The 16,568-nt window shown below is 36.8% G+C and overlaps 1 protein-coding gene across 2 annotated transcripts in view; it reads left to right on the top strand.

Moving 5' to 3' along the window:
• The window catches only part of NTN4 (netrin 4), a 106,259-nt gene that overhangs the window by 21,162 nt on the left and 68,529 nt on the right, over positions 1 to 16,568 (top strand). The window lies entirely within an intron of this gene.

Genomic DNA, 16,568 nt, shown 5'->3' with positions numbered 1-16,568 from the left:
TTCTAGTGGAGGTTTGCATTATGGAAATCCTCCAATAGGCACACAAATGTTCAATAAGAAAGCTAGTTTTAAAGTCAAACTAATTGGGACTTCCCTGGTGGCACAGTGGTTAAGAATCTTCCTGCCAATGCAGGGGACACGGGTTCGAGCCCTAGTCCAGGAAGATCCCACATGCCGTGGAGCAGCTAAGCCCATGCGCCACAACTACTGAACCTGCACTCTAGAACCCACGAGCCACAACTGCTGAGCCCACATGCCAAAACTACTGAAGCCCGGGTGCCTAGAGCCTGTGCTCTGCAACAAGAGAAGCCACTGCAATGAGAAGCCTATGCACTGCAATGAAGAGTAGCCCCTGCATGCCGCAACTAGAGGAAAGCCTGCGTGCAGCAACAAAGACTCAACGCAGACAGATAAATAAATAAGTAAATAAATTTATAGTAAAAAATAATAAAATAAAATAAAGTCAAGCTAATTGCCATCTGTGGTTTTCTATGGTACATAGTTAGGGAAAGTGTTTTTAACTTATATGTATATATGCATTTTTATAAGGAAGATTAATTGAGGAGATAAACAGAGGGGAATAAAAATTTTAAAGCCTTTAACATGAAAAAATGGCTGAAAATTTTTGCCACAATGGACAATTTTCCTGGCATTCAGTCTTGTTAGCATTTAAGAGTTGTCTTACTCTTTTTTTTTTTTTTTGAGTTGTCTTACTCTTAAAGAGGAGGATAAAAGAAAAGAACTACGTATTTATAGAAATGTAGATATAGTAGACTTAGAGAATTCTTCTGGGTCTTAACAACTGAGTGTTCATGGTTTATCTTTTTTCAGTGTGGGTAGGTTTTGTAAGTAAACTGGAGATCCAAGGCTGACTCTTTTAGTGCACATCATTTAAAGGAATATCTCAATTGCTGTGCTTCAGGAAAATTCACTTTTCCATGTGCACAATTTTACATTCCGCATTAAAGTACCTTGATATTACAGTTAAGCAGCTGAGGCATAGAAGAGGGTAAAGAGCTTTGTTCTGATCGTGTTGAATGACAGCAGGGCCAAAGTGAAACCCTAGGAACTTTTAATTCAGTAAATGAAAGAGCTACTCAGAGCTATTGTAATATCATCTACTTTGAAAAAAAAAAAAGGGGGGAAAATATCTGCAACACTATGGTTTCTGCTCCTTAAATACTGAGTACACCTCCAAATACAACAAATTATAGAAAGCAGTTTCACTTGCAAGTTTCATTTGCTCAAGGGAAGGATCTCAGGTAGAATCCTCTACCCTTTAGGGAGGAAAGGGAGATGGATAGGGAAGGAATAAGAAAGAAAGAATAATTACATTTAAGTATTCAAAGTGATCTCCTTAAAATCAGTTAGGTTTTCCCTTTTGTCTCATTTCTGACACTCAAGAAGTTGCAACATATTAAAAGTTAGCACTTTGAAATGGGATTTCTGCTTCTGCTTGTGAAGGATTAACTGCTGTAGGAATTACCTTTCCACATTAAAAAACTAGAAGACGAGGAAAAAATATGTGATACAATTATTTCAGGCTGGCCAACAGGCAGCACAAGACTGATCTCTGAGAGGGGAAACAAATATGACAAGCCCTGTGACTGTCCAGCTTATTGATGGGGCATTTCTAAGGCATGGCATAGGAAGGTGAACCCAGAGTCCAGTGATCTCACTGACTTGAGGAGATCATGCTCAAGGAGGCCAAGGCAGCTAGAATTTGTGGGGAAGAATACTGGAAAAGAGAAAGCTGCAGAAAGAGAGAAGTCCAAAGATCTGTCCAAAGGTCCCCTCAAATCTTTGGCTGAATGCTGAGCTGCTTATGTGTGAACTAAAACTCTATGAGAGGGGGAGAAGAACTGATAGAATGCAGAGGCTAGCTGAACAATTCCTAGTATTCCCAGAAGGCTGAGAATAGTTCATGTTCCTACCATCCAAAGTGGAGAGACCTCATAATTCACAGGCACTGGGAAGGGTTCTCAGAAGGGTCCTCAGATGGCCTTACTAGTGGGGTTAAATTAGCTCTAGAATAAAGACTAAACTGGATTCACCCTAACGAAAATTAAAAACAATGCTCAAAACAATTTGACCCCAAGTAAATTAACTGCAGAACAAAGTCTAACCCTACTTAGAGAAATGCATCAAAATCCAGCAACCAGCAACATAATATTTACAAATGTTTAATGTTTAATCAAAATTAACAACCATGACACACTACTATATACAAAATAGGTAACTAATAAGGACCTACTGTATAGCACAGGGAACTCTTCTCAATACTCTGTAATGACCAAATGGGAAAACAATCTAAAAAAGATTGGATATATGTATGTGTATAACTGATTCACTTTGCTGTACAGCAGAAACTAACACAACACTGTAAATCAACTGTACTCCAATAAAAATAAAATAACATAAAAGATCAAAAAAAAAAAAAAACAACAACCATGAGAATATGACTCCTGATCAGAAGAAAAGTCAATTAATAGAAACATAATCAGAAATGACACAGCTGATAGAATGGGCAAACAAAGGCAGTTAAAGCAGCTATTATAAATATGCTCCATATGTTGAAGAAAACACAAACACATTGAAGATAGAAATAGAAGATATAAAAAAAGATCCAAATGGAGCTTCTAAAGATGAAAAGTGCAATATCTGAAATGAAAATATACTGCAAGGGATTAACAGCAGATTAGATAGTGCAGAAGAAAAAACTGGTGAACCCGACAACATAACAATGAAAACTATACATTAATGAAGTACATAGAGAAAAGAGAATTAAATGAAAAGAGTATTAGTGAACTGTGGGACAATATTGAGTGATCTGACATTCATGTAGTTGGAATCTAAAAGGAGAAGCAGAGGACAAAAAAAATTTTTTTTAAGGAATAACAGGCAAATCTTTTCTAAACTTGATGGAAAGTATAAATCCACAGATCTAATAAGATCAATAAACTTCAAGCAAAAGAAACATGAAGAAAACTATACCAAACAAAGCCGTCAAGGTGATTCAATGAAGAAAAGCTAGTCTTTCCAACAAACAGTGCTGGAATAACTGGATATCCACATGCAAAAAAAGAAAAAAGAAGAAGAAGAAGAAAGAAAAAAAATAACTTAGTTCTCAGCACTTAGTTCACACCATATAGAAAAATTAACTTGAAATGGACTGTATATCTAAATGTAAGAGGTAAAATGATAAAACTTCTAGGAGAAAATATTTATGACCTTGAGTTAGGCAAAAATTTCTTATCTGGGACACAAAAAGCACAAATCATAAAAGGAAAATATTTATAATTGAATTTCATAAAAATTAAAAACTTTTGCTTTTAAGACACCATTAAGAAAATGAAAAAGACAAACCTCAGACTGGAAGAAAGTACTTGCCAATCACATATCTGAATATATATTTACATATCACAACTCATAACTCAACAAGAAGAAAAACAACAAGAATAAAAATGGCAAAAGATTTGAACAGATACTTTGCCAAAGAAGATGTATTTCAAATAAACACATGAAAAGATGCTCAACACCATTAGTCAACAGGGAAATGCACATTAAAACCACAATGAGAGACTGTTCACATTCACTATCAAGGCTAAAATTAAGAAGACTGACAATACCAAGTGCTGGTGAGAACGTGTAGCAACTAAAGTTTTCATCATACATTGCTAGGAGAAATGCAAAATAGTACAATTACCTTAGAAAACAGACTTGCAATTCCCAATAAAGTTAAACACGCTCTTATCAAACCACCTAGAAATTCCTCTAAGTACCCATGAAAAATAACTTAGGTTCTCACAATGACTTCTATGTGAATGACCTTAGCACTTTTATTCATAATAGCCAAAATCTGTAAACAACCCAAATGTCTATCAATGGATGAATGAATAAACAAACTGCCAAAATTCTTCAATTGCTTCTTTCTTGCTTCCTTTACTTTGTCCCTTATTCTTTCTTGAAACCTTTACAAACCGTTCCTTATTCCATCTAGGCTCTCAAAAGTCTTCTGTGAGCCAGCCAACCCCTCCCCCATTTTTTTTCTCAATCTTCTTCCTTGCCTCCTGAATTGAATTTGCCATTAATAACTACATTTTCTTTCTTTGCATTCTCACTTCCTTTGGCTTTTAGGAAAATGAATTTTCATTATTTTCCTACATTGCTCACTGATCCTTCTTTTGTATTATTTCTGGCTCATCTCCTTTCTTCTGGCCTCTAACTATGAGTGGCCCCTAAAACTTAGCCTTTAGTTCTTAGTTTTTGTCCTAATATTCATTTTTTTTGCCTCTCACCTATGGGTGTTCTGCCCCACCCTTCCCCCACTGCCTCCACCATGGTTCAAGCTCTTCTCTTTGCCAGATTTATTCTCCTGCTCCAATTATTTATATCCCCTGATCACTTGCTTTAGACTTTTAATTATTCTATAACCAAACAAAATTAGTTGTGATGTAATGGTAATAACACTGAACTTGGACTCCAACAACCTGGGTTCAAGTACTAGCTCTGTCACTTACTAGGTAGGTAAGTTTGGACATGTCAACTAACACCTTCTCAGGGTTTCTATATCTGAAAAATGGAAATGAATAATAACCACACCATAGGTTTACTGTAAGGATGAAATGAGATAAATAAAGGTGAACGCAGTTTGTGACATGTAAATCCTTATCAAGCATGAGTATCATATTTCCACAAATATGTGTTAACTCTTCTATGTGCCAAGCATTCGCTGTACACTGGTAGGCAAGCAAACAAGGCCCTCTGCACTAATGGGGCTCACAGTCTAGAGAGGAATATAAGCAATTAAAATAGACATGGTTAAGTTTTAAGTCTGAAAGAAATAACAGGTGCTTGAAGTAGCACGTTGGAAGAACATCTTGTCTAGGCGTGCAGTGGAGAGGAATGGTGAAGAAAGTGACATCTAGGATGACACCTAAAAGATAGGTAATGAGTTGGCCAAGTACGGGGGTCAAGCAGTGGGTGACAGTGGCAAAGAGGTGTGAAAAGTATTCCAGGCAGTAGAATTTTATGGGCATAGGCTGGGAAGGGAAGGGAGAGAGACCATGGCGCTTTCTAGGAACAGAAAGTGTTCAGTATGACTGGAGTATATAAAGTTGAGTACACAGAGAGGGAGCAAGAATTGGAATTTTCACAGGCAGTGAAAGCAGAGAGATCATGCATGCAATTTCCAGCATCGGTGAGGCAAACAGAAGGTATCAGGGATCCAAGATGAAGCAGAGGGTATTACAGACTGTAGGCCGAACATGGTTCTAGGAAACAGAAGGTAAATGCTGAGAAGTTACTCAGGTTGACATACAATCCACATCTGAAGGGCCCGTCAATGAATCCTAGCCACTGGGCTGCATTTACTGATAGGGCTCAGTCCCAAAGAAGAGAGACTGGCAAAAACAAGGCAGGTCCCTAATAAAAAGCTATTCACCAATCAATTTTATTTATAAAGAGCAGTAATTTTTCAAGGTGTTTCTATATCTGATATCTTTTTAAAAATCTTCACTGTATCCCTGTGAGCCAAACAAGAGTAGGTATCGTTACTTTTATGAAGGGTACAGTTATTCACATCCATTAATAAAATAAAGGTGGCAGGCACAGTTAGTCCCATCCATTATTAACATGACAAGTGGAAATGGGATAAATCATATATAATATTTTCCTTAATCCTCCACTTTAAATTTAACTTTAATTCAGGAATGGCTAGCTGCCAAACAAGTATAAAGTGGGATATAATGGAAAAATCATTAGATTGGAGGTCAGGAAACTGGGTACTAGTCTTAGCTCTGTCACAAGCCTATGGATTGACCTTTGGCAAATCACTTTGAGCGCTCTGCGTCTCAGTTTCCACTAGTCGGACTAGATCATCAATTGCTAAGGACTCTTTTGACACTCAAATCCTATGACTCCAAGTACTGAGGGCAAAGGAAAAGCTAGGATTCCAAATGTATTGAAAAATGTTTTAAAATTTATTTTTAGCCCCAATCTTTATTTTTATTTTGGTCTTCTGTCTTGTTTCTTGTTCCTCCTTGCAGTTCTGTCGTTTCCCTTCCCCCTGAAGATATTTAAGAAGCTGCCTTTTCATCATTTTAAAACTGTAAATATGCCCTTGAAACATGCAAAGAGGCTTTTGTGTACTTACAAATCGAGGTTATTATAGTACAAGTAAGTCACTTGAGTGCACTGCATTCCTCAGCTTGCTCCATTGAGAGCTTTATTAGCTTATATTGTCCTATCTTAGAAGAACTAGTTGAGTAGATAAGACTCTCCCACTTTAAAAGGTGGGCTATCTGATGAAAAAGGGTGCTTAATGCTCTAGAGTGTAAGCAAAAGGATTTTGGCACTGCCCAAAGACAGACACACTTCTCTAAGACAAGTAGGTGCTCCACTTAAAGTGGCACAGACAAGGACAAATGTTCTAAAATTAAACCAACCAGCTGCTCCGCCACAGATGCCCACCTGTTAATTATGCTATCTTTTCCTTGTCCAGCCTTCTCTCTCCATGAAACCGGAACTCTCCACTCACGGCAACCCTTAAAAAGCCTGAAACTTCACATACTTTCCCAAAGGTTACCTACCCAGGAAAGCAGAAAGCTGGTTTCAAAAACATATTAGGGTACATGTACTCAAAGAATCTGTGCTCTTTGAGCTTTTCGTCTCAAATTCCTAAAACCTCAACTTAAATGGTGCCAGCAACTAACTTCAGAAGTCAAGTGACATAAAGCCATCCTTGTTTGCGTGGTGACAATATAAAACTAGAGTGTGTGAATCGCACTAAATTTTAGGAACTTTTTAAGTATGGGAATTTGCAGTTTTGAGATAGCTTGATAAACAGCAGAAATGAAGACAAATATATCAGTTTCTATGTTTAGGTCTTAGGTGTGTCATCAACCTAACTATATACAGAACAGTTGTCAATGTGTAGTAGTTATGAGATTCAAATGAATTTATCAGATGCTATTTGTAAACAACTAGTAAACAACCACATAAAACAAATGACGGCTTTATAATGTAATTGGAAATATTTCTTTTTTTTCTTTTTCCATTGAAAAAGAGGTAAATATATTTTTATATTTAACATAATTTTTAAAAGGGAATAAAACATATATATATATATATATATATATATATATATATATTTCCAAAAGAAACACTGGAAGGAAAACTAAGAACAAATAAAAGGCACTGCCTTCAGAGGAGGGAGAGGCCATCAATAATATGAGACTTTTCTAGATAGACTCTATATTATAGTTTTGCCTATGGAAGCAAAAATGTTTTACGTATTTTAAAAAAATGAAATCAAGAAGAAAAAAGGCATCTGTAAAGGAAATATTTCTTAATACAGATGTTACTCTAACCAGGCTTAAGTAGAGTAGGGAAGAAGTGTGATTATTTTTCTAATTTAGAGTTAGTTATTACTGTAGATTATATTAGGCAAAAGTACCAGGGATTCCTCTCTAAATGGGTTGTCATCCTGGCAGTTGGTGTAAATTTATTACTGAAAATACATTATTCAAATTTGGTACTCAAAAAGTATTTTAATATTGACTAATAGTAAATCCATTTTTTTCAATAAAGTAAAATTTTTAAGTAAAACTTTTAAGTGGTATAAGATTAGCAAACAACTAAGATACCTTTAAGATGATAAAGTTTCTTGTGAAGTACTATGTGCCTAGTATATTCTCTTATGGATAAAATTCACATTATATAAATAAAATTTTATTATATTTATATTATTATTATTTTGGGGGGTGGCCACACCATGCAGCGTGTGGGATTTCAGTTCCCTGGCCAGAGATCAAACCCGTGCCCTCTGCAGTGGAAGTGCAGATTCCTAACCACCAGACCGCAAGGGAATTCCCATATTATTATTCTTGTATCAGAAAATAAAAATAAATCTGTCTTAACATGATTCTATATTGACTCAGTCTTTCAATATGTATTGTTGAGAATCTATCAGACAGTAGTACATGGGAATACAAAGATGCATCACAGCATAGCATAAACATAAAAATATAAAGTAGAAGATTATAAGTATCATAAATTATAAAGAAAGTTATAGTGAAGGTTTACCTGTCTATTAAAATATACAAATTACCAAAATTGAATTATTGAATAAACTTATAAAGTTTAAATGCTTATGTTTTCAATTATTTTTCCTATTTCTTAGTTTGATAAGCCCCATAAGAAAACTCATTTGTTCTTCAAGCCTTTTAATCTGCGGAATGGAACCACACTTCTAGCTTTATTATGAAATTTTCAATATGTCATTTCTATGATATTTTTATACAAAAATAAGGGCTTAGTCCAATTACAGTTTTATAAATTGTATTTTATACAATTAAGCTCTCTTGGTTCTTTAGACTTCAGCTCTCAGCCAAGATGCAATAACGAGAACCAGACTAACCCTACTGCCTGAAACAACTTGAAAAAAAAAAATGGACAAAATATATATGAACCATGTTTTCAGGTGTTGCACATCAGGCAGCAGAGGACAGTGATCCCTGGGAGAGCAAAAGTAAATGAGGTGAACCCTACGATTGCCCCAGCTTATTGCCTGGAGTTTCCAGGCTGGAGTACAGGGAGGAGGAACCTAGGAGGAGCCTAATGGATTTCCTGAATTAAAGAGCTGAGAGTCTGGGAAGGCCAAGGTGGCTAGAGTTTGCAGGGCAGAGTACCAGAGAAGAAACAGCTGCACTGGAAGAGGCTTCCAGAGATCTACAGATGGTCCCCCTCAAGTCTGCAACTGAGTACTGATCAACACATGTGTTTAAGAAAACTACCTGAGGCCAGAGAAAGAACCACCCTAAAGGACAGAGGGAGAAAATCCTCAGAGGTTATATAGGACCAGGACTAGTCAGCCAGAGTGGAAAACCTTATAATTCAACCTTGTGATGCATCAGTAGAGTAATTAGAAGGGTACTGCCTGAGTAAAAGTGCAGAGCCAGCCCAATACTAATGAATGCATCGGCCCCACCTAACAAAACTTAAAAGCAAGCCTCAAAAGGAGCGAGCTATCTCCAAGTAACTGCACCCCAGAAAAGAACTCAAGACTACAAAAATATCCCAGCAATCAACAAGGTAAAATTCACAGGCTTCCCTGGTGGTGGCCTGGGTTTGATCCCTGGTCAGGGAACTAAGATCCCACAAGCTGCGTGGCACAGACAAAAAAAAAAAAAAAACATGGAATGGGATTAGTAGGTTAGACACTACAGAAGCGAAGATTTGTGAAGTTCCATATAGAGCAATAGAAATATGATCCAATATGAAACACAGGGAGAAAAAAATGCAGAAAAATAAATAAATAAATCAGCAATTTAAATAAATAAATCAGTGAACTGTGGAACACCTTCAAGCAATCTAATATATGTGTAGTTGGAGTCCATGAAGGAGAGAAGAGAGAGGAGGGGAACAGAAAATTTAAGAAATAATGGCTGAAATTTTTCTAAATTTGACTGTAACTATAAATCCACAGATCCAAGAAGTACAACAAACCTTAAACACATGAAACAGGAAGAAAAATACCCCAAGGCACATCATAATCAAATAGTTTAACAACCAATAGTGAAGAGAAAACCTTGAGGCAGCAAGAGGGGGGAAAAAATAACACATTATGCACAAAAGAACAAATACAAGAATGGCAGCTTTTGTACAAAAACAATGCAAGCCAAAAGACAGTGGGGCAGAATCCTGAAAGCGAAAAAAATTGTTAACCTAGACTTCTATACCTGGCAAAAATAGCTTTCAAAAATGAAGAAGAAGGGACTTCCCTGGTGGCACAGTGGTTGAGAATCTGCCTGCCAATGCAGGGAACACGGGTTCGAGTCCTGGTCTGGGAAGATCCCACATGCCATGGAGCAACTAAGGCCATGCGCCACAACTACTGAGCCCACACGCCACCACTACTGAAGCCCGTGCGCCTAGAGCCTGTGCTCCGCAACAAGAGAAGCCACTGCAATGAGAAGCCCGTGCACTGCAACAAAGAGTAGACCCCGCTCACCGCGACTAGAGAAAGCCTGTGCGCAGCAGCAACGAAGACCCAATGCAGCCAAAAATAAATAAATACATAAATTTTTTTAAATGAAGAAATAAAGAATTTTTCAGGCATAAAAAGCAAAAAAACAAAAAACCAGCAGAGCTGCACTACAGGAAATGTTAAAAAAAAAAGTCCTTTAGGCAGAAGAAAAATGATACCAGATGGATATCTAGATCTGTGCAAAGGCATGAAGATCATCAAAAAGGGAAAATAGGTGGCTATATGTAAAATAATTGTTTTCTTATTTTTAAAATCTCTTTAAAAGATAATTGACTTTTTAGAGAAAAAATATTAACAATGTGTTATGGACTTTATAATACATATAGAAGTCAAATGCATGAAAACAACACAGATTGAGGGGAGGAAATGGGAGTACACTGCTGTAAGTGTCTTAAAGTATATGTGAAGTGATAAACATTAGTTAAAGATAGACTGTGCTAAGTTAAAGATGTATACTATAAACCCTAAAGCAATCACTATTTTTTCTAAAAGAGTTATGACTAATAAACAAAAACAGAAGTAAAAAGGACCCTAAATGTTCAATCCAACAGAAGAGAGAAAAAGAAGGGGACAGAATATAAAGCAAAAAGCAAGATGGTAGATTAAACACAACCATATCAACAATCACATTAAATTTAAAAGGTCTAAACACTCCAATTAAAGGCAGAGATTATCAAATTGGATAAAAAATTTTAAAAGACACAATTATGATGCTTATAAGAAATCCACTTTAAATATTAAGACATAAGTAAGTTAAAAGGAGAAGAATGGAAAAAGATATACCATGCTAACACTAATCAAAAGCTTTTGATAGTGGCTATATTATTATCAGACAAAGTAGATTTCAGATAAGAGAATATTACCAGGGATAAAGAAGGACATTTCATACTGATTAAGAGCCAATTAATCAAGAGAATATAACAACCTTACATGTTTATGCACCTAATAACAAGGCTTCAAATTGTATGAAGCAAGAACTGCAAGAAGGAATAGATAAATTGATAATTATAGTTGGAGATTTCAACAACTTTCTCTCTGAAATTGACAGAACAAGTAGAGAAAATCAGTGAGGACACAGATGATTTGAATAACACTGTCAACCAGCTTGAGCTGATCAACATTTATATAACACTTCACCAGCAACAGTAGTATATACAATCTTTTCAAGGGCACGGGAGCATTTATCAAGATAGACCATATTCTGGGCCATAAAACAAGTACCAATAGACGTAAAAGGATTCAAATCATACAAAGTATATTCCCTGACCACAAAGGAATTACTTAGAAATCAATAATAGGAAGGTATCTGGGAAATCCCCAAATATTTGGAAGTTAAATAACATATTTTTGGATAACCCATGGGTCAAAGAAGACATCAAAAGGAAAATTAGAAAGCATTTGAACTGAATTATAAATGAAAACACAACATAGAAAAATTTATGAGCTGCAGCTAAAGAAGCACTTAGGGGAAAAGAAGGTCTCCAATCAATGATCTACAGTTCCATTTTAAGAAACTAGTAAAAGAAAAGAAAATTAAACCCAAAGGAAGCAGAAGAAAGTAATAAAGATAAAAGCAAAAATGAAATAGAAAAATAGAGAAAATCAATGAAACCAAAAGCTGCTCTTTTGAGAATATGAAGATGTCTAGGGTTTCAAAAACCATTAAATAACAGTTGCAGTTATGATCCTGAAGCTTCTATTTTTGGTAACTAAGAAAACTAGACCAGAAACCATGGGAAATATCTAGTATTTGTATGTGTTTGGGTGCTTGCTCATGCCTGCCTGATTTGCTTTCTGAAGAACATGAAAGATCTTGTGTGCTACTGAAGAGAAAGAATCCATAAAGCCGTTTGAAATGTATTACCTATTTTTACATAGGTATTTATGCAAATGTGTGTGTTCACATGCTCCTCATCAAGAGTGCAGAACTGGTGGTAAGACCATCTTGCTTTCTTTATTTTTCTAAACCCTATTCCCTATTTGGCTTCTCCTTTTAAAAAATGCTATTTGGAGAAATCATTCATTCATTTATTCGTTCAACATAATTATGAAATGCTACAATATGCCAAAGACTGTGGGACATGCTGGGGGACACAGCTGTTAACCAGACAAACAAGATGCCTGCCCACTGAGCAGAGTCTAATGTGAGATACAGACAAGTAAATAGGCAATAACAATGTACTAGTGTAAAAATGCTGTCATGGAAAGAGCAAGTGCCAGAGGAGTCCGTGGGATGGGTAATCAACTTGGACCTGAAATATTCCTCAAGCTAGCAGCTGAAAAGTTTTTTTTTTAATGTGATAACTAAGTTTCTCAAATTATTATGATTCAACACAGGCAATAAAATTTTAGGTACAAAGCAATATGTCAGGTATGAGTTCAATACTGAAAGAATTCCTTGATTATTACGTACCAAATACTTCCTCTACTTCTTATTCTGTTCACACTGTGTTAATACTCTGTTGAAATTTCTATCTCAGAGTATAAATAAGACATAAAGAATACAATTTTTACTAACTTTCAGTATTATTGAGAGTTTTTTGTAAGTATTCTAGAAAAGAAAGAACATATAGGTGATTCTAACCTGTTCAGAACTTCTTAAAGATCTCTTTGTTTTAGTGGGGCATAAGAAATGGCAGAACCTAAGCCAAGAATCCAGATCCTTAGGCAAAGTTTGAGGGATTCCAGGATTAGAGAAGTGAGGCAAGACCAGAGAAATGTGAAGATTCCAAAGATTATGTAGGAAAGGGTCCATGATTCATTCAAGAAACTCAGATAGCTTTTAAAACTATGCATTCCGGGGCTTCCCTGGTGGCGCAGTGGTTGAGAATCTGCCTGCCAATGCAGGGGACACGGGTTCGAGCCCTGGTCTGGGAAGATCTCACATGCCACGGAGCAACTAGGCCCGTGAGCCACAACTACTGAGCCTGCGCGTCTGGAGCCTGTGCTCCACAACAAGAGAGGCCACGATAGTGAGGGGCCCGCACACCGTGATGAAGAGTGGCCCCCGCTTGCCGCAACTAGAGAAAGCCCTCGCACAGAAACGAAGACCCAACACAGCCAAAAAATAAATTAATCAATTAATTTTTTAAAAAACATTAAAAAAAAACAACAACTATGCATTCCTTTAACTCTTGATTTTCTCATTTGGAAATGTGTCAGGATATTATTATAAACTTCCATATTCTAGCTACAAGACTGTACATTGTAATGTTATACTGAAAAGTTGGAAACAACTTAGATGACTAACAGTAGCAGTCTGGCTGAATAAACTATGTCATATCCACACAATGGAATTCTAACCAGGTTTTAAATTATGTAGCAGTGTTTCTCAAAATTTATTGTACATCAGAATCACTTGGAAGGCTTGCTGAAGCACAGATTTCTGGGCCCCATCTCCAGAATTTTTGATTTGTCAATCTGGTGTAGGGCCCAAGAATTTACATATCTAACAAGTTTCCAGGTTGATACTGATGATATTAGTCTGGGGGCCACACTTTGAGAACTACTGATGTATGTAGAGTTATTTTTAACGATTTGGAAGAATATTCACAAAGTATTGCTAAGTTGAAACAAAGTTGTTTACATTATATTCTGTATTTATACATGTAGAAGTTTAGATGGAAAAATATTATCAAGCTGGTATCCCTGGTTGCCTCTAGGATGGACTGAATTGTAGTTTTTTAATGTCTTCTACATTTTGAGTGACAGATTTTTCTGTAATGAGCATAGTATTAATCACTAAAACATAATCAAATTTCTTAGTTAAAAAAATAAGATCATGAAATCCTGGCCAATGGCACTAACAAGCTGGAAACATCAAAGTGGGCTTGATCCTAATCCCCCTCTGGCTTTTTAACTATGTCTTGTTAGGAGTGCATCCTCAGAAGCAATCACAGGCAGAGGAACAGTGATGGGCCCATAGGTACATCCAGTTCCTGATGGGGACAAAAACAGAAGAGGCTGATATTATATGGAGGACTTCTACACTTTTTTCTTCCTTCATTTAAGTAGTGCCATACAGGCTTCTTCTGGGGATATTTGAAGAAAAACTGGGTGGGACCCAAAAGGCGACCTGCCAGAAGTTTGAAGCATCTGGATTGGCACACTCTTTGTTTCCTGACACAGGGTAGATCCATTTCCCAGGGTATCAGATTAAGGCGTCTCCTTTCTGGAAAAAAGATTTCATGGTTTAAATTCCCATCCACTTTTGTGTCTGTGGCATTCCGCTGTCTCCTTTCCAGCACGCAGCCTCAGGGGTCATGATGTCCGTTCCCTGCTGATATCAGCGTGCCAACTGTGGTGTCATGCACACCAAGCACAGAGCCGCCATTCAGCTTCCACAGTCTGGGTCCAGGAAGCAAAAGAGCTTCTAAGTTCCTACAAACCTTGACAGATCTTCCTGTAGTCCTGCATGTGCTGAACAATTCTCACGGGGAGGGAGACCGAGGGAACTAGGGTAAATGTCAAGGGTAAATATGTGCCAGGAGCAGAGACAGCAAACAGTTGCCACCAATGTTCAGGAAAAGGATGGGTGGGTGACAGTGTAGTATGCAATAGACTTTTCAGTGGAATACTTATTTAGTTAGCACTGGGTACCTTTTTCCATGTCCTTGCACCACTGTGGTTGATAAATTGGGAGGCAGCCACATCACTGATCTTATTTAGAGCAAGAGTTCTTCACAAATGTCTAACATAATGCCAGTGTCTGGGAGTCATATGGAAAATAAACCCCATGTAAAGCTCACAATGGATTCAATGCTTTTTAAAAATTTTTTTAATGATTCAAAATATGAAATCATGTTCTGATTTAGGCTGTTGTTAAAAGAAAAAGACATTAATTCTATATTGACTTTCAAATAGGTGACATATTGTTTATTGGAAAATTTTATTCCATACTATGTTGCTTTCTACCACTTTCCATGTGAATAAATGGTGCAGAATATGGTTTAAGATACAACTATTTTAAGTTTTGCAAGTTCAAAATTAGCTACATATGCAGATACTGGTTAATAATTCATTATTGGTAACTATTGCTTTAATACAACTTCTTACCTGTCCCCTTCTGGTGCTATGACATGAATTCAGTATGTCAATCTGTTTAGGACCCTGTAAAAGGAAGTTATTTGAAATTCTCACCTATTATTTGAGTGCCAAGAACAATGTTATAGTTAATCAATTCATTTACCAAAAATTTATTGAATACCTATTCTGTGCCAGGCACTGTTCTGGGATACACCAATGACTCCACTCAAGAAGTTTACATTCTAGGGACTTCCCTGGTGGTGCAGTGGTTAAAACTGTGCTTCCATTGCAGGAGGCACCGGTTCTATCCGTGGTCTGGAAACTAAAATTCTGCATGCCACGTGGCCAAAAAAAAAAAAACAAACAAGTTTACATTCTAGACGAGGAAGACAGTAAAACATTAAGCAACTACAACTAAAATGTGCAGGTGGTAATAGCACTAAGAAAAAAAAATACAGCAGGGCCATTATAAGGACTTTGTATTTTATTCTGAGAGACATGGGAGGTCTTTAGGTGCGTGTAGATCTAAGCAAGGACATGGTCCAATTTCTGTTAATAGAGAATCACTCTGGCTGCTGGATGGAGAATTGGCTATAGGAGGCCTAGTGCTGATTATCACCTTCCCTTAAGTTATATTTCATTGAGGACAGTTCTGTACCAATAGACCTGGAGATGTGATCCTACAGAGTAGATTCTTGCCTTTTCATACTTTCTGTGCAAAAGCAATTTATAAAATGAAATTTTCCTATCCAAAGTATTCCTTAAAGAAAAAAAATTTTTTTCTGGAAAGTTACTTTTAGGTACATTCTCTCTAAATGGGAGTTTATCCAAAGCTTACCTTTTAATAATTACTTTACTTTCATACTACAGTCAGCCCTCTGTATCCACAGGCTCCACATCTGCAGATATGGAGGGCCAACTAAGGGACTTGAGCATTCGCAAAATTTGGCATCCAGGGGGGCCTGGAACCGATTCCCCACGGATACCAAGGGACGACCGTTATGTGGTTATCAAAATATTTCTGTTTTTTTGTAAATACGGTTTTTTTGACATATTTTTAAAAAGTCAAGAGATGCTTAAGAATTTTTCAGAGGAGCTTTGTATTTCTTACTATATAAATCAACAAGATTGATTGAGGTGTTTTTTTTAACTGCATAATGAGGTGTAACAGTGTTGCCCTCCTTATAATAATGCTTCATGTTACATTATATTTATATTCATTGGTTTCCATGGGCAGTGATTTCCCTTTCCACTAACCTCTACTCCTCCAAAGTAACAGGTCCACTAGAGAATTTGCACCACCCCACCCCAAGGCCCATTTTATTGCCCCTGTATAATGTATAGACTCACAGACATGTCCAAAGTCTGTCCCTTCTGAGCCTTCCTCCCTCTGGTTTCCTCCTCAGAACTAAAGCCTTAAGTTGCCTGTAGAGTCTGTCTATAACCTGCACAATAAAAAGTCTCATTACTTAGTTACACCTTGCATTTAACCAAA

The sequence above is a fragment of the Delphinapterus leucas genome, chromosome 11 (assembly GCF_059928025.1).
Source record: "Delphinapterus leucas isolate spDelLeu-1000000601 "Yukka" chromosome 11, BTC_Dleu_Yukka2, whole genome shotgun sequence".
NCBI lineage: Eukaryota > Metazoa > Chordata > Mammalia > Artiodactyla > Monodontidae > Delphinapterus > Delphinapterus leucas.
Note: the sequence above shows the minus strand (reverse complement) of the source record. Positions and strands in the feature narration are given on the sequence as shown.